Consider the following 25,078-nt stretch of genomic DNA (forward strand, 5'->3'; position numbering starts at 1 on the left):
CAAACGAATGGATAACAACTATTATATTAGGGACCTGGTACAGGCATTTTCTTATGCAGAACATGGTGCATTAAATTTAGATTCCACAACTGCAACAAGTGTGTTACGATATATCTGCACTCGAGACAGTAAAATTTTAATATTTAGAGCGCGAGGCCTGCCGAACTTTTTGAATAATTAAATGTAACTGTTTAGAGTGGAGAAATATCCTAATACACGAGTTATATTGGTGGAATATGTTTCTCTAATTTTTTTTGTCCTTCCTTTTACAAAAAATTTGAAGAAAGATTTATACTTTCACAATTAAATTTCGACCAATCATTTGCCGAGAACAGATTTTTCACTAGTAAGGAGATATATTTTTCTCACACCGATCAAGAAATGTGAAAATAGCGGAAAATTAGAAAAACCTGATTTTATAGCAAGCAAAACCTCTAACTTGAATGACAGTCGCATACATTCCTGTATATTGACCTCATTGCGTGAAAAAAAACCAGACACAGTAGGTCAATATATAGGTACATCAGTTTCGTCGATGTGTCTGATATCAGTCACACTATGGAAAACTCATTTGCATTTATCATCCAAGTTGAAAATTTGGCAAAATTGCTACATATATAGATTATTTCATCTGCAAATATTCCCGTTAATTATTGTATACTTACTAGTTTTTAAAACTTTTTTTTTAAATGACAACTTTAAGTTATGTTTTAACTTTGACTAATCATCCCACCAATAAATAATTGTGAAGTATTTTTAAATTATTGTAATCTAAAGAAAAAACACATCTTATTTCCTGTAGTATGAATGAGTAATTTTTGAAGGAAATGAATGGAAATCCCATTCATTTAAATATGAATAGGCCGCCTTTTTAAAATTAATTATCAATCTTTAACGACAAACAACAAGAATATAGTAGTCCAATAAAAGATAGAAGGTTTCAAAACGTAACAATGATTACAAGGTTTCCCAAAATACTGTTGTGGATAATAGTTCTTTATTACAAAGGTATGTGAAACGATAACAGAATAAAATTATGCTACGTATAATAAAAACTTTAATATGTGTGTATCTACTTTATCAGCAATATTATCCCTTATCCAAAATCAGATTTTTTGATTTATCAAAAAAAGAAAGCAGGAAGGATCGCTATTTTCAAACAAATTATGACTATCCATAATTAAAAGTTGGTTAATTGTTTTAACTGTCATATTCTAACCCAATTAGCGGGCATCTAACCCTCGCCACACCTGAGACAGTGGTGTGACAATAAGACCGTAACAAAGTAACAAAACGATAGACTCAGAATCAAGACAAAAGGGGGAAAAATTGGTCAACGTAAGACATGTGTCAAAGTCTTATGTAACCAATAAATGAGACTAGCAAGAAAAATGTCAATGCTGATTGCTGATGAGGCTAATGAACAATATTTTCCCTTCTGAACATGCAATTTAAATATTAGGACTTTTATACATTACTTGTATTACCTTATATGACAAACCAATACACGGTAAATACGGGATACAACAAAAAATGAATTTCAACCAAATTTCACGTGTTATAAGTTGTGTGATTAACTAGCAGAAGCCCATGGAATTCATTGTGCAGATGAGTCAATTTCTAAAGAAAATGTTTACATTTGGTATTTGGAAAATTATCATGCGAATGTATTCTGACATTCGAAATCTAGTTTTCTAGTCCTACTTAATTTGTGTTTTTAATTTTAGCTTTACCATGCTTATCAAGAGGTAGATTTCGAGTCCGAGTAGGAAGAACAAATTCTTATTCCGTTCGTGGGACTTATCGTTCAGGAGGATCTTATTCTGAAACAGATTCGGAAAAAACAGACAAGTAATTAAAATAATTAGAAATTTATTATATATATGTGATTTGAAAAAAACATGGCTTCATCGATAATCAATTAATTTATTTAAGGAAATAATTTATTAAACACATACTTTTGACTGTTAACTGATAGAAATTACAAAAACTGAAGATGTGTTTGATTAAACATGTGATGCTACAGGCACAATTTGTCGTTTTCCTGAATAATGATACACTGTACGACTTTGTATGCATTATTTATTGTAAAATTGATATTTATCCTTTCATTGTTAAGAAAACCGGCTTCATTTTTTTATATAAATAAGGCCGTTAGTTTTCTCGTTTGAATTGTTTTACATTGTCATATCGGGGCCTTTTATAGCTGACTATGCGCTATGAGCTTTGCTCATTGTTGAAAGCCGTACGGTGACCTATAATTGTTAATGTCTGTGTCATTTTGGGTTTCTTTTGAACAGTTGTCTAATTGGCAATCATACCACATCTTCTTTTTTATATTCATGATACCTATAAACATATCATTTGAATGAGTACAAGTTGATAGGTTTTCATTTATAATGCAAATGAACAATTCTCTGTTTTGTTTTTAAATGTTAGTCAATAACTTAAGTATGTTTTTTTTATCTTATCTAGTTTGTTGCTTTCTATCTGTTAACCTATATTTTTGTAGGTCAAATAAACACTTTGAAAATACCATATTGCCACATAGATTTAATGATTGCTTTAGTCATTAATATTTTTTACAAGCATACTTGTTGTTTAACATGGTAAGGAAAAAGGATTTTGTAAATCACAGAAACTAACAAAATTATCATAAGCTTAATTATAGCTCTTTCCTGTGAATTATTTCCTACTTAGTCCTTTCGGAACATGTAAAAACAATAAATTCTTCTTATGTCATTTGCATTTTGAAAAAGATTCAATTGAATTTGGTACATAATAACATCTTGACACTGCTTGAGAAAGGAAATCAATTTGCATCCATTATACAGAATGCTAAAATATGAATCACATATGTATTTATAAAAATTAAAAATAAATTACATAATTACTTCATTATTTTATTCTTTATAAACAACGTATTTACATGTAGGTTATAGAAAAGGGTTTACTCCTGGTTTGCCCAATTTTAATTCTACATATTATCTATCAGTAAAGTAAACAAAAAAGACAAAAGGTTTAATGAACAATTGTATAGTCTGTTCCAACTTCGGTATATAGTTAGTTAGTGTTTTCTATATATATATTAAGGTTTTTTTGGAATTCCATTTTCATTTGTGTAGAAAACTAGAGGCTCTAAAGAGCATGTGTCGCTCACCTTGGTCTATGTGAATATTAAACAAAGGACACATGACAAAATTGTGTTTTGGTGATGGTGATGTGTTTGTAGATCTTACTTTACTGAACATTCTTGATACCTACAATTATCTCTATCTATAATGAACTTGGCCCAGTAGTTTCAGTGGAAAATGTTAGTGAAAATTTACAAATTTTATGAAAATTGTTAAAAATTGACTATAAAGGGCAATAACTCCTTAGGGGGTCAATTGACCATTTTGGTCATGTTGACTTATTTTTAGGTCTTACTTTGCTGTACATTATTGCTGTTTACAGTTTATCTCTAACTATAATAATATTCAAAATAATAACAAAAAAACGGAAAAATTTCCTTAAAATTACCAATTCAGGGATATCAACCTAACAACCGGTTATCCAATTCATCTGAAAATTCTAGGGCAGACAGATCTTCACCTGATAAACAATTTCACCTCCTGTCAAATTTGCTCTAAATGCTTTAGTTTTTGAGTTATAAGCCAAAAACTGCATTTTACCCCTATGTTCTATTTTTAGCCATGGCGGCCATCTTGGTTGGTTGGCCGAGTCACTGGACACATTTTTTAAACTAGATACCCCAATGATGATTGTGGCCAAGTTTGGTTTGATTTGGCCTAGTAGTTTCTGAGGAGAAGATTTTTCTAAAAGATTACTAAGGTTTACGAAAAATCGTTAAAAATTGACTATAAAGGGCAATAACTCCTAAAGGGGTCAACTGACCATTTTGGTCATGTTGACTTATTTGTAAATCTTACTTTGCTTCACATTATTGCTGTTTACAGTTTATCTCTATCTATAATAATATTCAAGATAATAACCAAAAACAGCAAAATTTTGCTTAAAATTACCAATTCAGGGGCAGCAACCTAACAACGGGTTGTCCAATTCATCTGAAAATTTCAGGGCAGATAAATCTTGACCTGATAAACAATTTTACCCTCAGATTTGCTCTAAATGCTTTGGTTTTTGAGTTATAAGCCAAAAACTGCATTTTACCCCCATGTTCTATTTTTAGCCATGGCGGCCATCTTGGTTGGTTGGCCAGGTCACCGGACACATTTTTAAAACTAGATACCCCAATGATGATTGTGGTCAAGTTTGGTTAAATTTGGCCCAGTAGTTTCAGAGGAGAAGATTTTTGTAAAAGTTAACGACGGACGACGGACGACAGACGACGGACGACGGACGCCAAGTGATGAGAAAAGCTCACTTGGCCCTTTGGGCCAGCTGAGCTAAAAATAGCTAAATTAAATATGTTTTCTCAATAATTTGATATCAATTCAATTAATTCATTTAACATACATGTACAATGACAAAACAAAGACATTCAGTTATATAAGTGTGTTCATAATTCATTAGTTTCTGAATGACTTTCATGATATAAAATTATAAATACACCAATACAAGTTCTCTTTTATTGTAAACATACTTTTTATAATATATGAAACAATTTTATAAATCTATTGCATATAGAAATAAATAAAGCACTATGGAAAAATACGTAATATGAGGCACTATATGTAAAATTCGTTTATATATAAATCATAAGTCACAAAAAATATATCACTTAATTGTTTAGTTCAAATGGAGAAGATGAGATGCTGCATCAGAGTAATATATTACGTTGATGAGTCCTTGTTGGTATCTGTCTATCATTAGTTGGATTCTGGTGTCTATTACTCTGTATCGTCGTCTTTTTGTAGGCAGGTTCCTCCTGCTGTATAATGGATAATATTACATTGTATAAGTGCCTTGGTCTTCTTCAGTAACTTGATTAACTCGGAGATGTTAGGGTTGCATGCTTGAGTCTCTTCTTAAGTTTGTTGTGCCATCTTTCCAGGTGATTTGCGGTGCGGGGTTCTTCCGTATAGTAGTGGTTCAATTTAATTGTTGTGTTTATTTTTAGGCAAAAAATGCTAGCTTGGATGCAGATTACTGTTCAAATTGTGTCATATTTAAAGCTTGGCTACTGAACAGTTGCATTTATATTCTATTTATAGAATTTATTGGATATGTGTTAAGTTTAAATTTCAGAACAGTGTATTTATTAAAATTTAAAAAAAAATAACTTCAATAAATAAAAAGAAATTCAAATAATATTTTTTCTAATCTTTAGTTTCATTATTTTACCTTTCCTTCTTTTCAGAATGTACCAATAATTAAAAATAATAAATAGATTTTGTAAATACTTTTCTTTTTTTTCTGTTTGTCAAATTTAATAAATTTTCCTGCCAAAAAATAAAATAAAATAAAGAATATTTTTGCACATTTTTCTTGATTAGTATCTGTTTTTAAATTTTACAGTCAGGTAAAATAAAAAGTTAAAAATATATTTCCGAAATAAACTATAATTTTTAAAACAAAGATTTCCCCCTATGTTAACATATGCATGTAAATAAAAGTAGGCAAACCAGGATGACACCATATGAAAGGTACAAGAGACATTTACCTTTTCAGGAAATGCTTACCCTTCCGGAGCACCTGACTTCACTCAGTGGAGTTTGTGTTGTTTCTTATTTATTATTTATAACTGTTGATGTAAACAGTCAGGGGTGTTACTTAAACAACTAACTTTTTTTAGTTACTTATATAGGTAATTTTTGTTTTTAAAAAATATAAAATTACTCAATAGAGTTATTTTAAATTTCAATAGAAGCAGGGACTAAATGTAGTTTTCATGAATTTTTACATGATGTTATATCATAAATTTAAGAATTTGTAAGATTTGAGGGGAGAATAGACATAAAGGCCTTACTAGGCTTACTTTAAAAATAATGACAAAAATGTTACTTGAATAAAAGAGGGACGAAAGATACCAAAGGGACAGTCAAACTCATAAATCTAAAACAAACTGACAACGCCATGGCTAAAAATGAAAAAGACAAACAGAAAAACAATAGTACACATGACACAACATAGAAAACTAAAGAATAAACAACACGAACCCCAAAAAACTAGGGGTGATCTCAGGTGCTCCGGAAGAATAAGTTATTTTGTACATCTTTGAAAGAATTAGTAATAACACTTATTTAAGGAACATATGTAATTGTTTTGGGTTACAAATTATAAATAACTTCAAGTCTTAATTAATTCATAAGTTTCTATCTATTTATATCTGTCTACCTTCAAGATTTTGAAGGAAAACGATATTTTAATAGTCCCAAGAGACCAATCTTTGACCAAGAAGCGTCGATATCAAAGATAAGTGCGTCAGAAAAGCAATTAGTGTTTCAGAAGGATTAGATTTTATATTGCATGGGAAAAATAACCAGATGACTGTAAAAAATTGTTAAAACTAGTAAAATTTGTATAATTGGTCACCTATAAAAAAAATATTTAGAAAAGTTACTTATATAAATAATTTTTAAAATAGCCTCGTTTTCAACATTACTTATATAGGTAATTTTAAAAGTTATTTGTTTAAGTAATGCCCCTGACTGGTAAATGTCCTTTGGTTTTGTTAGTCTTTGTTTACTCCTTGGTTTTGATTGTTATTGTATATTTTCTAGAATAGCCACCTGATGAAAGATAAAACATTATGATAAAATGATTAGAAATGGCAATAACAACCCCATAAAAAGTCTGAAATCCTTAGTGTCATATACATTCTAAACAGAGAAAAACAGGATGTGTGTGATTGGGTCCTCCTACAAACTCTGGTTGTTTCCAACATATGACAGTTCAAAAATAAAATTATCGATGTGTCTTGCATTCTGTCCTAGGTGGTGGTAAAACAACACATCAAATCCAGGGCAGTTCTTGGATCCTTATTGTGCTTTCAAAGATGATTTTTTTTTTATTCGGCTGAAAGCGCCATTTTTAAATTGATCACTATAAATACAAATATGATGTGTAAAAAACGATTGGTAAGCATGACGGAACATAATATACTGAATTCATTCCTGGTATCAATATCTATAAGTTGATCTCAAGTTTCGAAATAACCATCAGAAATTTCATACGCTTAAAGAGCTTTAGTTTCGACGCTTTTTGAAATTTACGTCGAACAGGCTTTCTGGTGTTAATAATATCAATATACAAGAAGTAAGTATGGAACAGAACGTTGTTTAGGTGCTGTGCTCTGTATATATACATGCGAAAACTTTGATGTGAAACAAATTTTCAGATTTTATTTTGTCATAGTATTATAACAACGTTAAAAAAAACAAATAAGAAGTTGTCTAACGGTTTTTGATATGTCTGTCATCAAGTGTTTGTTAGTTTTATGTGATAAGCTTTGTTTATTGATTAAAAATATAACTTTTTTATATAGCTACGCATATTTGTCCGTTTGGAACAAATCTTGACCTAAATAACGTTATGCGTATCAGCTCTGGTGTATATGTTAAGCTTTTATTCATTCGCTATCATTGATTGTTTTGTCTTTGGGCATGTCTTATTTTAATCATAATTTAAGGTGGTATTACAGTCTTAAATAAAAATGATAGATCTACTAGAATTGTTCATACTTTGACAAAACGTAGTATACATTGATATACGTTCAAAAATATAATAAAAATGATAGGTCACCATGCATTTTCTCAAGCTACCGGTTGTGACAAAATGGCACATTTTGTATGGATTTTACAGGAAAATACACCATTTTGTTATTGGAAACTAAACAAAATGATAGAATTTTAAAATAAATTACGAAAAGATAGCTTTCAGACAAGGCTTTGAGAATATCAAAAGAAAAGATAGGGTCACCGTGCGTTTTTTTCCGATATTTATATTCTTATAAATTAGTTCTTTTGAATGAAAATTCACATTAGTTATCTACATTCCTGCATCACATTTTGCTAACTTGATTGAAAATCTGGACCTTAGAATCTCTGTTTTTTACAATTCAAGATGGCGAAAGACACCCATACCATCTTAAACGGATGTAAATGAACATTTTAAGTAACAACGTCCTAAATCTTACAAATATATGACCGTTTTAGGATACTTTCATGAAACTGCCCCTCACTCTGGCTCATTTTAAAAAGTTCCTAGAACTTTCAAAGTTGAATCTAAGATTTGAATTCAATGGCAAAGCTCAGCATACAGTGCATTACTGTGCTTTTGTGTGCCTTCCGAAAAAAATTGAATGCTATTATTGGTTTATTTTCTGATTTGAACTGGTTGTTCGATTTAAAACCTTTCACGAATTTACTGTTTTTCATTGCCTATTTGTCAAATCTTGTGGGTCTATGTCATGGTCTCATAAATGTTGGCGAATTACTTCTCGAACACTGCCTTCTTACTTGCCTGGATGGTTTGCTGAAACGAGTCTTAAACTACGTTCAAACCTATGATTGCGTTGGATAAAAACCGCAATTTGTATACGTGTGCATGTAAAACAAATATCGTTGTAGAAGGGTCTAAATACAGCACAAACAACATTTTCCAAAAGACCAAAAAAGTGAAAAAGTATATTTAAACAAAACGCATTTGACTAACAGGTCGAACAACTGATGTTCTTTAACCTTGCTGACTGCCATTGGCGATTGCCAAATAAAATTGATCACAAGATGTAACAAAATGGATCTTAATATAAATTTAATACTAAACAGATAACAATTGACTTGTGGCCACGATGTTATGCCACAAATATAAGGTGTCAATATATATTTTTTTTGTACACCAGATCCGGATTTCGACAATAAATGTCTCTTCAGTGATGTTAGGGATCGAAACGGTAATTGGAAGGCCATATAAAATGTACCCTCATTTTTAGATAGACTCTTGAATTTTAAGAGTCAATATAGGATGAACGGATCATATTAACCGGAGGGAAAATATGATTCAAGCCCAAACGAAAAAATATAAACGAGTCTAAATTGAAAACTACGTTCAAACCTGTGATTGCGTTGGATAAAAACCGCAATTTGTATACGTGTGCATGTAAAACAAATTTCGTTGTAGAAGGGTCTAAATACAGCACAAACAACATTTTCCAAAAGACAAAAAAAGTGAAAAAGTATATTTAAACAAAACGCATTTGACTAACAGGTCGAACAACTGATGTTCTTTAACCTTGCTGACTGCCATTGGCGATTGCCAAATAAAATTGATCACAAGATGTAACAAAATGGATCTTAATATAAATTTAATACTAAACAGAAAACAATTGACTTGTGGCCACGATGTTATGCCACAAACATAAGGTGTCAATATATATTTTTTTGTACACCAGATCCGGATTTCGACAATAAATGTCTCTTCAGTGATGTTAGGAATCGAAACGGTAATTGGAAGGCCATGTAAAATGTACTCTCATTTTTAGATAGACTCTTGAATTTTAAGAGTCAACATAGGATGAACGGATCATATTAACCGGAGGGAAAATATGATTCAAGCCCAAACGAAAAAATATAAACGAGTCTAAATTGAAAACTACGTTCAAACCTATGATTGCGTTGGATGAAAACCGCAATTTTTATACGTGTGCATGTACAACAAATTTCGTTGTAGAAGGGTCTAAATACAGCACAAACAACATTTTCCAAAAGACAAAAAAAGTGAAAAAGTATATTTAAACAAAACGCATTTGACTAACAGGTCGAACAACTGATGTTCTTTAACCTTGCTGACTGCCAATGGCGATTGCCAAATAAAATTGATTATGTACAAGATCTAACAAAATGGATCTTAATATAAATTTAATACTAAACAGAAAACAATTGACTTGTGGCCACGATGTTATGCCACAAACATAAGGTGTCAATATATATATTTTTTTGTACACCAGATATATATATATATAAGTGCCTATAAATAGCAGCACATGACATACAAATCTATGGGAGTGTGGATTAATCAGTACAGAGATTAATTCAATTACACAAATAAAAATATAGATTGCCTAACAATGTAATTTTAACACACTATTTAGTATGTAAATATAAGAATGTTTTAATATTTACAAAATGATGAAAATAAACGCAATATTTCGCTAGACCAACTAGCTTTATCAAGCGTGCATCTATCCAGGTGAAATCGGATGTAGATGATAAGAAACTTTTGCAGCTCAATGTATATGTTGCACTTAGCTGCCTTGAAAATAAGAAAATTTTGCAGCTCAATGTATATGTTGCACTTGAATTTAGCTGCCTTGAAAATAAATACTTGGTAGTTGAAGTTAGCAACGTCCATTGACCAATATTACGGGATAAAAAGGACGATGCTTTGTTTTAAATTATTCTTTATCTTTCCTGTATCTTTTCTCGTCTTTTTCGTTAAGACCATCAGGTTCTAAAGTGTGGAGTTGGTGGATCCAAAAGTTTTATCTTCTCCTTCTTGCCGTGGTGTCCCACTCGGTGTTGACTTCTATAAATTGGAAAGTAACATTATCAAAAGGATGTTTCGTTGAACGAAGATGTCTTGTGAGAGGACAGTTTTTGTTGGGTTTGTACGATGAACGATGGTTATTGAGCCGAATATTAAATTTGTCCATTGTTTCTCCCACATACTGAATGCCACAAGTGTCACATGTTATTATATATAAATTGAGTTCTCCGTTTTACAGTTGGAATTAGAGTAGATGGTATAATTTTGTTTGGTAACGGAGCTGATGAAAGAACTGCTTGTATTGGCAGCTTTACAACACACAATTCCTTCGACCACATTGTTCGTAGCAACCGGGCGATGACGTAGGCTGCTTGGCTAATACAGATGTTACTAATTTGTCACGGATGTTTTTATGTCTTCTGAAGGCCATGACTGGTGGTGATGAAAATACTTTTTTTTAGATTTAAATCATTTTCTATAATTTTCCAATGGTTCTGAACAATGGATGACACATTTTTAAAATCAGGATGGTAAGTGAGTACAAGGGGTGTTCTGTTAGCTACTTTATTCTTATCTTTGTACTCAAGAAGTTCTTGGCTACTAGTTCTGTTTGCTCTTTCGAAAGCGCTATTAATGATGTTGTTATTGTATCCTCGAACAACTAGATGTTTAAGAAGTTGTCCAAGTCTAGCATTTTTCGTTTTTTCAGTAGAGCATATTCTCTTGATTCGCAATGCTTGGCTGAATGGGATACCACGGGAGCAGTGTTTAGGATTATATATATATTATATAATATATATATATATATATATATATATTATATATAAACGCCTAAAAAGTGTACATAACAACACCAAAATAATAAAATAAAATATAAATATTTCGGATAACAGATATCCTTCATCGGTATATACGATTGTGATGTTGAATGAATCAATTATCAGTCTACTTAGATTAAGCTGTTACAATCTTGAAATTTATACAATAACAAGAGTCAAACCGAACATCAGGTAAGACGCTTGCACAATTCTAAAAATTTGTTAAACACGACATAGGTTATATCACTAGAGACATCAGAGAGTTCAAATATATGCTTTAAAGAAAAATAATAATGTGCGATATGAACTAGCACATTCTAAAGCTTTAACGGTGTCGACAATTATGATGTTACAAGAAAGATTGCGTCAATAAGAATTCCAAATAAACAGCACTGAACGGTCTAAATTTGTAAATATTTCAGATTTGACAACGGTAGTGTAGTTACATTAGAGTCTGCGATGTTTAAAACAAACGGCCGTTAAAATATAATAATACATTTTGACTAAAGTAAACCAGTTGAACGTGGCTTGGTACTTATACATCCCTAAAAAAATTAAGCAATTTAAATTGTTATATTCAACAGATTTATTTTAGAGATGAATAAGGTAAAGAAATAGAAACAGAGTATAATAATAAGTAATATAACCCAGTCGGAAGCACTGCATGGTGTCGAACTACATCTTTTCATTTATCCCATTTGGTGCCAAAGTTGTTAATTTTCTTATCCAAAATCTTTCCCGAGTAAATCTATCCTCCCTAGACCAAGCAGAGTTGTGGTCAATGATTGTAATGGTCAGTCGATTGAGATCTGCCTTAGTGTGGCCAGGGGATCTCAAATGTCGACTAAGAGGGGATCTGGCTTGCACTGGTAGTCGCTTCGATGACCGTTCATTCGTTTGTGAAACGGCTGTTCTGACTCGCCAACATACTGTTTACCACATTTACATTGTAGGAGGTAAACAACATTTGTAGTCTTGCAATTAACATTGCAAAATATGGTGTCTTCTGTACCAGTGGAGTGACTGTTTAAAGTCTGGGTAATCAGTATTTGCTTGCAAGTCATACATCGTTTGTTTCCACAACCCTTACAAGAGCCCACTGACGAAGAGCCTGCTTGAGAGGATAACTCAGCTCTCACAACTCTGCTTGGTCTTGGGAGGATAGACTTACTCGGGAATGATTTTGGATAAGAAAATTAACAACTTTGGCACCAAATGGGATAAATGAAAAGATGTAGTTCGACACCATGCAGTGCTTCTGACTGGGTTATATTACTACTTATTAGTCTCTGTTTCTATTTCTTTACCTTACTCATCTCTAAAATAAATCTGTTGAATATAACAATTTTAATTCCTTAATTTTTTTAGGGATGTATAAGTACCAAGCCAAGTTCAATTAGTTTACTTTAGTCAAAATGTATTATCATATTTTAACGGCCGTTTGTTTTAAACATCGCAGACTCTAATGTAACTACACTACCGTTGTCAAATCTGAAATATTTACAAATTTAGACCGTTCAGTGCTGTTTATTTGGAATTCTTATTGACGCAATCTTACTTGTAACATCATAATTGTCGACACCGTTAAAGCTTTAGAATTCTGCTAGTTCATATCGCACATTATTATTTTTCTTTAAAGCATATATTTGAACTCTCTGATGTATCTAGTCATATAACCTATGTCGTGTTTAACAATTTTTTAGAATTGTGCAAGCGTCTTACCTGATGTTCGGTTTGACTCTTTTTATTGTATAAATTTCAAGATTGTAACAGCTTAATCTAAGTAGACTGATAATTGATTCATTCAACATAACAATCATATATACCGATGAAGGATATCTGTTATCCGAAATATTTATAAATAATTACATTTATAGTTCCTTTTTATTTTATTGGTGTTGTTATGTACACTTTTTAGGCGTTTATATAATTTATTTTATTGTGTACATGTATCGTTACTTGTAACGATCCAGCGCCCTCGTGGGAAAAATCGTTGACTATTATTCAGACGTTTTATCTATATATATATATTATCAGTACCGTTGTGCAAATTTTTAGACTGATATATATATATTATATATATAACAAGTCAAAAAGGGTACAACATCACCATTAAATAACTATAAAATGAACAAATATTAGATATTTCGGATAACAGATATCCTTCTTCAATAATAGCACGATGTCAAACTTATGTATATATAATATTTTGTAGTGTACAGAATCATATTACATGATCCATCGCCCTGTAAGATTAATCATTGACTATTTATTCAATCATTCTATATAGTCATTCTATATATATATATATATATAACTCGTCTAAACATCAACCCAACAATGTTAGATCTGTAAATTTGCTTTCGCATAGCTACATAGCCAGGTGTAAAGTCAACCCCTCTGAACTCTGGACCATATAGAAATTATCTGTAAAATCAAAACAATATTTTCGCATTTTACATTTGAACCGCGAGTTAATATTATAACACCTTCGTGTCTAGCATATTAAACTCGATCTATTCATTATAACATCATTTATAAGTCTGTGACAATAAATTGTACGGCATGTGACCTTGATTTGGAATAAGAACTGGGGAAAAGTCATACAGACAGGGGACAGACGGACAATATTTCAAGATTTGTTATAGAGATCATAATTTGTTTGACTAAATCCTTTTCATTTAAAATTTACTTTTTTATGTTTTGCAGTAGTTGGACAATTGTACTTATAGGTATAGCCTGCCTCGCCGCCCTCGTTGGATTATTTTTCTTCATCACAAAAATATGCCGTTGTAATGATAAATCACCAAGAGGAGTTATTCACAAGGACTTAACAATGACACCTATAAATAATATCCACGAGCAGTGTAAGTTAAAAAAGTCTTGATTTATATATCGAAGGCAACAATTTCAGTACATTTATTGTAAACTACAGTCTATAACTACGGCTGTCATTCGGGGTATATCGAGTACATGATCTTGACAGAATACCTTACGGTGTGAAAAATCTGGTGTCGTGAATGTAATTAACTATCATTCCACTTCAATATATGTAAAAAAAAGTTTCTGTATTTTCATAACGCGAAACAAATCCGACAAAAACATGTCTTTCAAAGTGATTGAATTTTCCCAATAAATTTGTGCAATTAGATAAAGAAAATATGCAGTACTTTATCAAAAATAAACACAAAAGACGAAGCACAAGTGTCCGGGATTCATAAAAAAAAACCACGTACTGTACATGACATATTTAAAACTTAATCTTTTGTGTGTCAGATGGAACAATAAAAAAACATAATTCTTTCTCTAAATCGTTCATTTCGTTTTTGGAAACAATGCATTTTGTTGATTTGTCGTCAACATTGATCGTGACATATCGTACAACGCAACGCAATATCCTGATCGTGAAAGACAAGGCGTGACCAGACGGACACAGAAAATGTGCGCCTTTTGACTTTTACAACTATAGGAAATTTGCGCTTCAAACAATATCGTCATTTGCGCTTTAAACTTTTAACACCTGTACAAAAAATAACAAATCATATTCTATATTTCGGGTAAACCAGACATATTTTAAAGATACAGTATACGTTAATGGGTAAACACTAGAAAAAAAACGAAGTTTTTATGGATAAAACATTTAAATTTTGAACAAAATCTTCAACCCGCTTTCTAATTAGTGGATTTAGAATAGGCAAACATATTCTTCTTGTGTCCATTCTGTTGCATGAATAGTTAAAGCATGTTTACCATCTTGGATTATTCAAGAAGAGTGAAATTTTATTTTGAACCACCTGCTGAACCTCAGACTTTTAGAAAGATTCATTGTTGTAATACGGAGGCTATTTTCGTCAACCCTCTTTGTTGATGCTTTTAATTGTATATGAAAATATAAATATTAAGTTGTTTTTTTATATATTTAATTTTATATATATATATTATTTGTTGTTGTTTTTTTTTTTTTTTTTTTTTTTTTTTTTATGTTGTTAAAGCGCCAATGTCCTATTGGAAAAGCGCAAATGTCTATTAAAAATGCACAAAAAAGTACAAACGTCATGCGCCAGATCAGAAAATAATATTTATTTTACCAATTGATATAATTGTAACTAGTTGAAGCGTAAAATTATTTTGATAAGAACAAACAGTCATTCTTTAAATTTTTTTCACATTTTTTGTTTTCAACACTTATCCTTAAAAGCTATTACAATAACTAAATAAAGGCAACTGTACTATACCGCTGTTCGAAATAAATAAATCGATTGAGAAAAAAACAAATCCAGGTTACAAATTAAAACTGAGGGAAACACATCAAATATAAGAGGAGAACTACGAAACAACAGAAACACAACACTAAAGTGTAACACACACAGAAATGTTTTGTAGCATCAAATCTTTTACGATTCTTTTCACGATCTTCGAAAAGCGGTACGCGATCTTTCACGATACGACGTTTCTATTTTTTGTGAATATTTACAAAAAAAGTGTATTATGCTAAAACAAAGTTACTTTAAAAAGTCATTTGAACCATTGAAATGAAACAAAACTTTACAAAGAAAGTCATTACATATGAAAACATCTTGTTAGTTTACATATCAAATGTCATTGAAATGTCGTGGAGCAATCATCCATTTGTAGTTTTGTAAATACGATGTACTTTTAAACATTGAGTTTTTTTCAGATACTGATCAAAATGTTGAACTATTTGACAGACGGTTTTCTATTTATGTAAATTTGTCCGTATGTTTCATTAAGTTTGATTAGTTATTAGCCTTGCATATGTCTTTTTGATAAAATTTCCTTCACGATCCTAAACAAGAGCTTTCACGATCGAATCGCAAAACTTGACCACCATTAGGTATTCTTTCACGATCTTTTTTCTCGATATATCGAATGACACCAGTGAGAACACTGCTCAACTCTATAATACAAATGTCAATACGAAGAGAAATAAATAGACAATCAGCCAATAATACAGTTAAAAATATATTGGATCTCAGATACTAGTACATTAGTTATTTATAAGGAAGTACGACCAATTTAGCTGTATTTGTTTTTGGTATTTTATATTACATCTTTGAATTTGAATATTAAAAAAATAGATATGTTTACTGAAATAAATTTCAAATTAACATTTATATCGAAATTTGATTCAGTGTTTTTGTTGATGGCGACAATTTGGAAACCAGATCGCAAATTTTTATTTTTCTTTGTAAACTTTAATTTCAAAACAAATCGTGTATCCACTAAATTTGTCTGATTGATGGATTTGATTAATTTTCCTTTTGAAATACAATGTACTCCTGATTTGTCAAAGCTGGTAATGGCAGCTGATATCTCTAGACAAATATATACTGTTGTTATATATTCAAAAAATACGTCAAAGTATTCTTAGAAACCTCGTCCCCACAATAAGCAGTATTCTTATCTGTAAATTCAAATAAAGACTGAAAATAGCATCGGTGTAAATAAATGACTGATGATTTCCTCTTTGATAGCAAGTGTTTGTATATGCTCATTAGTTCATCTTTAATTCATTGTCGTTGTAGAACAAAACTGGCGAAGGAGGAATGATAAAGAAGATCTTGATAGCAGTTTTTTGAAAACTTATTGACACCTTTTGAAAATTCAGAAGGATTAAAAGCTTGTCAAATTGTATTGACACTTGTTTATTGTTTATGTGTTTATTATTTTTACAGTGTATTCATAAATATGCAAGAAATAGTGGCAAACTGAAATCTAAACGTTTATGTAGATACGAGTAATTATCTGCTCCCGAACAACATTATAAAAAAGTACATTAAACCTGACAAAATCAAACGCGCGACTATATCAACAAAAGGAACGAATGGAAAATAACTGTCGTATTCCTGATAAGGTACAGGCATATTTTTAAGAAAATGACAGGTTTATCCTGGTTTTAAACCTTGCTTATATTCACGCTTGTATGTTATATAAAAAAGAAGATGCGGTATGATTGCCAATGAGACATCTATCCACAAAAGACCAAAAAGACACAGACAGTAACAACTATAGGTCACCGTACGGCCTTCAACAATGAGCAAAGCCCATATCGCATAGTCAGCTATTAAAGACCCCGATTAGACAATGTAAAACAATTCAAACGAGAAAACTAACGGCCTTATTTATGTAAAAAATGAACGAAAAACAAATATGTAACTTATAAACAGACGACAACCACTGAATTACAGGCTCCTGACTTGGGACAGGCACATACATAAATAATGTGGCGGGTTAAACATGTTAGCGGGATCCCAACCCTCCCCCTAACCTGGGACAGTGGTATAACAGTACAACATAAGAACGAACTATAAAAATCAGTTGAAAAAGGCTTAACTCATCAGATGGACAAAAATACAAGTAGACGTGGCCGGGTACTTATACATCCCGACACAAAAAGACGCAATGAACAGATCTGAGAGTACTTGCAGTTATCTGACAACTAGTTCAAAGCCACTAACAACTAATAAAAAAAAAACATGCATCTAAGACTAAACAATCAATCCGTACACATCCAACATCCAATGGATTTAGTGTAAAGACGTCATAAACAGCCAGAGAAAAACATGACCTTGTGCAATGCCAAGTTACAGGTATCGACAGATTGTAGATCCATGAATATATATATGTATATAACATACTAGTAATATTTAGTTAGCTTTTAATTTACTGATAACAAAATTAATATTTATACCAATAAAAACAATATTCAATGATCTTATTACAGTGTTGAATAGGTAACCTTTTAGAATAAGTTTATTTAAAGGAGCGACAAGTTTACATGGATCATTTCTAAATTTCCGGGCACGGTTAGTTGATTATAGTACCGTTATATTGAGAAAAAAAACTAGCTTAGCAACCGAAACTGACATGATTAGTTTAAGTGACACTTATTTGGATCCAGCAGCAAAAAAAAAACGTAAACAAACTTTACAGACATACAAAGACAACTGACATAACAATTCAAACAAATACACTAAATTTGATAAATACTCCAACAAAACACGTTTAGTAGTTCAAGACTAAGGATTTTCTTATCCCAGGAATAGATTACCATTGCCGTAATTGACACAACTTTTTGGTATAATGGGTCCTCAATGCTCTTCAACTTTGTACTTGTTTGGCTTTATGATTTTTTTTATCTGAGCGTCACTGATGAGTCTTATGTAGACGAAACGCGCGTCTGGTGTACTGAATTATAATCCTGGTACCTTTGATAACTATTAACACCACTGGTTCGATGCCACTGCTTGTGGAGGTTTCGTCCCCGAGGGTATCACCAGCCCAGTAGTCAGCACTTCGGTGATGACATGAATATCAATGTTATGGTAATTTTTATAAATTTCCTGAAATAAAACTTTGAATTTTTCGAAAAAACGAAGGATTTTCTTATCCCAGGAATAGATTACCTTAGCCGTATTTGGCATAACTTTTTGGTATTTTGGGTCCTCAATGCTCTTCAACTTTGTACTTGTTTGGCTTTATAACTATTTTGATCTGAGCGTCACTGATGAGTCGTATGTAGACGAAACGCGCGTCTGTCGTTTTAAATTAAAATCCTGGTACCTTTAATAACTATTTAAACAGTTCATTATCTGTCAAATATATGTCCACAGATTTGTGACAAATTCTTACATCTAATTTTCTACATACTAAAGCGTATATTCAAGTTAAAACAAGCACTTGGGACCCTTAAGTGCCTGAGTCCATCATAACGGTCTACAGGAACATTGTAGACTATAATATATTCTTGACAAAATTTTTTTTTTTTTTTTTGCTGATCTTGTATTGTTTTTCATATTTACATTTGCTCTCTATCTCCCTACGTTTATGTATCAGTGTCTGAGTAGAACGTTGATGAACCAGGGGTATGTCAAAGAACGTCTCGTCGTTTTTCTAAAAAAAAAAGTTCATCGGAAGGTACCAAGACCTTGTTGATAAATATTCCGTATCAACTTCACAAATAATACATGATGGTCTTGATGTATAGATTCTGCGTACTGATGTTGTTTATCACCTTAATAACGTGTTTTATTCAGGGGCGGATTTAGTCGGGGGCGTGGCGGGCGTGCGCCCCCCCCCCCCCCCCTAAAATTTGCAAAGCATGGGTTGTCCGCACGTAATAAGTATCCGAAGAGACGACGAAAGCTAGCCTAATGTCGTCGCATTCAATCTGTTTTAACATTGAAACAAGTATTAATATATAAAACAGTAATTTAACAGAATTATTTAACGTGATTACTAATCAACTGACCTATTGTTTATTTAAGTTCTATAAACATGTTACACTTCAAAGGAAGGTGTCAAACGCGGTACTGCGTTTGATGACAAATATCATAGGCTTTCAGCAGTTAGAATAAAACAATTGTGACATTGTAGTTGCAGTTTTAATAAACAATTTCTTTGATAATCGAAGTTCAAAAACATCCCTACATCACTTTCTCACGAAGAAGGTGGAAGTGCCCTACCCGCTATTTGGGTTATTTCATCATGGCAAGACCAAGAAAGCAGTCTAAGTTAGATTCTTTCTTAAGGAAAGATAAAGATTATGTTTCAAGCGAGAGGTTAGTTTGTTAATTTGACTCATTATTTTATATGTGACAATATATGATTCTCACTTGCAACATATAAATTTTGCCGAAGCATGCATAAACGGTCAAGGACCAAACCAGTACTAAAGTATTACATGGGATCCCAAGAAAATAAGCACAATTTTTTAAGGATCTCATTTTGATTTTAGTGGTTAGCGGCCAATATTTTTTTACAGAATTGAAAAGTCTAGCACGACCTCCGAAAATAGAACAAAAATAAAAACACGTATTATGAATTGACAAATAAATTGTACCAGTAATAATTTTCGTTTTCAAAATCTTATATTGGTCAGATGAAAAATCGTCATTTGCTTCGTCTCACTTTGCGTCTGTCGGTCCGCCTGTCTATCTGTCAACTCTTCACATTATGGTTAATGTAGATTGTCATTAAAATTATGCGGTTTTAGATTGAAACTTTAATTTCTCGCTCATTTTACCACAAATGTTTCTCGCCACACTTCGCTTGGCAAGATATCTATCTACATTGCACCCACTCTAGAAGAATATTTCAATAACTTTGATTATTTTAACCTCAAAAAAATTTTCGCTTCGCTCCGCTCGGCGAAATTTTATTCTGCGCCCCCCTAACGTCTAATCCTATATCCGCCCCTGTTATTGTTCTTTCATTTGGCCTTGTTCTATTATTAATATTACGTTTACTGTTGGATTATTTTATGAGATATCCGTTTAACGTGGCTCGGTACTTATACATCCCGTCAATGTGTTTGTATTGTCTATCATGTTTTGGTGGTGTGTTTTGTATATCCGACTTTTTGTATTTCTTTGGTTCTTATAACGTGACTCTGTACTTTAAAAGATCCCGTCAGTATGATATTTTTCTATTTTATGTCATTATGATATATTTCTATTATGAATTACAAAATACGTTGAACCACAAACGTCAAAATCATTCAATCACGTAGTGGAATTAACTATTTGTTGATTCTTATAAATTCTAAATAACTTTTGGACTATTTTAAATCTCGGTCTTATTTCTGAAATTTATTCTTACATACTTTTGATTTTTTAACCCTGGGTGCTAACATTGCCTATGTGAAATTTTAAAATTGTTTGTATGTACATTGAACGACAAATATATGTGACGTATAAAACAATTTCTGACGTCAGACACGCAAATCAATGAATTTGTTTGTAGATAGATGTTTTTGTGTTCTGTTAAATTGTTTCGTTTAAAATTGTTACACGATGATGACTGCTGTACTCATATTTTGACTATTTTATTTATTGTGTCTGTTTAGTTAACGCATCATTGTAAATATAACGGAATTTGATGAGACTGTCATCAAAGTGAGAAGGTTAGCGCTATAAAACCAGGTTTAATCCACCATTTTCTACATTTGAAAATGCCTGTACTAAGTCAGGAATATGACACTTCTTGTCCATTCGTTTTTGATGTGTTTTGTTATTTGATTTTGCCATGTGATTATAGACTTTCCGAATTGATTTTCCTCTAAATTCAGTATTTTTATTTGTGATTTTACTTTTTATGCCAAACACAAAAGAGAGCAATCTTATAAATAGCACTATTTTGTCAATTTTGTTTAGCATTTTTGTTATCTAAAGTTTTTAGAGAACTCCAATAAAGATTTGACTTATGAATTCGACAATGTTGACTGATTTCTAGGTTTTTTTTCTATTTGAAGTGTCTATATATCAATGATAGTTTTTAAAACAATAGGCAAATGCACTGAGAATAGGTGAACATCGTCATAAAAGGCATTAATTATAATAGGGATTCGTCTGCAAATTTCAAACATATTGAATCATATTTAAAACTTGTTTTGTTGAACATTTTGCTATTATAAATTTTCTCTATTTATTATGGTTTTCAAAATAAAAGGCAACACTGGTAAACATCTTAAAATGCTTTCGTCATTTAAGGACAATAACCCCCATGAAAAGATGTCTGAAAATTTTGACGGAAAAAGACAGTAATACATTGTAATTCAATCATTTTTGCTTCTGTAAGAATTTATCCGTCTATAGCGGTTTTCAAAGTAATTGACAAAACTTGCATTTTACCCTGAACTTCTTTTTGTAACAATGTTGGTCATGTTGGTTTTATCATTTCAAATTGAAAGGGTATTTTTTTTCAATTACGATAATGTAGTTTTTATGCATAGTAAGATATCTTACTCACCGACACATAATTAAGTTATTTAGATATAAATTTATACAATAAAGAATACAAACATTTCCTCATGAAGTTTGAGATTTTTGAAGGAACTAACAAGAATTCCCAATTAGTTACATATAAATTGTGTACCTTTATATGATTTTATGTCATTGAAAATCTTTTATATCAACAAGAATTGTTAAGGTAATATTTCATTATATATATAAAAGAAGTACAAACCAAAGTGGTAACTCAGTTTAAAATAATATTGTGGATTAGTGTACTCAATTCAGAAGGTATGTACAAAAAGTAATGGAATAAAAACAATGCCGGGTTTGGTACACAATTATTCCTGTTGATTTCATAAACATCTATTTCTCTTTTTGAATTTAAAACTTTTTTGGGGGGGGTATTTAAGAATACCATAACATAACAACTTCAGAGAGGAAATGTAAAGATAATGCTTGTCGCGGACTTTATAGTATGTATTAACAATCTTTAATTGAAAGTTCTAATTAAGTTTTCTTGTTAAAAATATCATCCGTTTTAAAGACGAATGCACCTCTGGCGTAAAACATACTGATTCTGGATATCTATGATTAGTACGTTTACCTTGTCTATCTCAGGGTATAACCGACCAAGTTGTTAGCACTTATGTGTTTGAATGAATGTTATTTTCATGGTCATACATTTTGGAATTATAAATAAACTATTATCAACTGTTTAATTTTTTTGAAATACTAAGGATTTTCTTGAATACATTTTACAAGTTTCCCTTTTAAAAATAAATCGCTTGCTTCATTGACCTAATGTGTGGTGTTCTATTTGATAATAAAATAAAAAGACACTTTATACATTGCATGCATCTTGAAGCGTTTGTATGTACGACTTGCTCAGCAAACAAATATATCAGCTTAACTAAAAAAAAAACTGAATGTAAACTTATTGGATACCTGATGAATTAACCTACCAATAATTATTAAAAAATATGAGAAGATGATCTGTGGGTGTGACTTCTACGAAGATAAGCTCGAGTTATAAGATAATACTTACACTTCCTGAATTCCAAAATAGGGAACTTCAAGGTAGATGAAAACACTGGATTCAAAATTCAAATTCATATTGAGAATTTTCATTCATCTCGGATACATACAATTTTATATGTTTTGGACAATACATTTGTTGAAAGTTGTCGAAAGTTTTGTTAATTTTTTGTTCATATGTTTAGTTATAATATTTATAGTGTTTTCCACTCCTCGTTCATTTCAAATTAAATAAGATTTTATTTTAGCTCGGAAAACCACTTTTACCTTAACTATATACTTTTTATGAAACATGCATTTTGTACAGTTACGGTAGATAAGTTATTGGTGAATGAAGTTTCTTTTTTTTCAATTGGTCTATTAAGACGTGAACAAATGAATTTTCAAAATCTATTCAATGTTTTTTTTTTGGGGGGGGGGGGGGGGGGGGGAGGGGTAATGGTTCAACTTTTGAATCACAACAAAAGTCATTGGTATCTAAGATATCTAACTCATCGACGCATAACAAAGTTAGTTAAATGTATTTTATTATACAAAACATAATACAATCATTTCCTCCCGAAATTTGAGATTTTTGAAAGAACTGATTGAAATTCCCAATAATTTACATATGAATTCCTTTTTATGATTTAAAATCCACCTTTTAACGACAATCAAAAATCAAGATTTCTCAAGGTAATTATTTTCTATAAAAAACAAAATTGATAATTCTTCCTTACAAATGATATGGCTAACTGTCTCTACAGCAAATTTACATGTATGTACAAAAAGTAATTAAATAAAACGATGCTTAGTTTGGTACCAATAATGCTTGAAGATATCACAAGTATCTATCCCTTTTTAAATTGACCTTATTGGCCTCAACAACCATCTCCCTACCACCCCCACGCCCTCCCTCACCAAAAAAAAACAAATTAGAAACCAAGAAACAAAACAAAACTAAAACATGCACGAGATGTACACATTACTTTTCAATATTAAAAAAATCGGATGAGTATCATAAGCAGATAAGCAATTTTCCAGCTACTTATTGTCCCATTAGTTTTGTAAATTTTGTACCCCGCATATTTATTTATTTTCAAGTCATTGTATATAGAGCATAGCGAAAGTTGTAATTCAATATCACCCTTTACATGATCTTGACGTATTGATTCGCTAATCAACCTAATAAAGTTCTTATTTTGCAGTACATCAATACACGCATAATTGTATATGGATCATCGATATGACATATTCAAACATTGAGAGAGGATTATATTAATGAAGACTATCATTACTTTAAATATCCAACGAGATGATACCTCAATTTTAGGCCCTATACCTCAGTAAATGTGAAGCCGTTTCTTTAGAAGGATAAATGTATTTTTTGAAAATCCCACTTGCTTTTTCAATAAGATTTTTATAATATTGTAAAAGGTAAAATCACTAAAATACTGAACTCCGAGGAAAATTCAAAACGGAAAGTCTCTAATCAAATGGCAAAATCTAGTACAGTGATAATGAACGCCTTACATACTCCAAATTATACACAAGGAACTAAAATTAAAAATTATTCAAGACTTACAAAGACCAGAGGCTCCTAACTTGGGACAGGCGCAACATGCGGCGGGGTTAAACATGTTTATGAGATCTCAACCCTTCCCCTATACCACTAGCCAATGTAGAAAAGTAAATGCATAACAATACGCACATTAAAATTCAGTTCAAGAGAAGTCCGAGTCTGATGTCAGAAGATGTAACAAAAGAAGATAAACAAAATGACAATAATACATAAAAGTCTATTCTATGTTGGGAGTCTGTAATTCAGTAGTTATTTCTTTTAATTCCTCTTTTGTATATTAATTAAGCCGTTAGTTTACTTGATTAAGTTGTTACACATTTGTCAATTCGGGGACTTTTAAAGCTGATTATTGTTGTATGCCGAACGGTGACCTAAAGTTTTATTTGAAGATTTGCCTCATTTCTGCTATCCTACATCTTCTTAATTTTATATGAGTTGTAAATCAATATATTGAAAATTTC

General features: G+C 31.3%; 1 long non-coding RNA gene across 1 annotated transcript; it reads left to right on the plus strand.

The window, feature by feature from the left end:
- Nucleotides 1-889: 889 nt before the first annotated feature.
- Nucleotides 890-16,922, plus strand: LOC143082665 (uncharacterized). Its single transcript, XR_012980445.1, has 4 exons — nt 890-1,008; nt 1,728-1,851; nt 13,977-14,134; nt 16,814-16,922. It is a non-coding gene; the product is annotated as an uncharacterized LOC143082665 (long non-coding RNA).
- The last annotated feature ends 8,156 nt before the right edge of the window (nt 16,923-25,078 follow it).

This window comes from Mytilus galloprovincialis, chromosome 1 (genome assembly GCF_965363235.1).
Source record: "Mytilus galloprovincialis chromosome 1, xbMytGall1.hap1.1, whole genome shotgun sequence".
Taxonomy (NCBI): domain Eukaryota; kingdom Metazoa; phylum Mollusca; class Bivalvia; order Mytilida; family Mytilidae; genus Mytilus; species Mytilus galloprovincialis.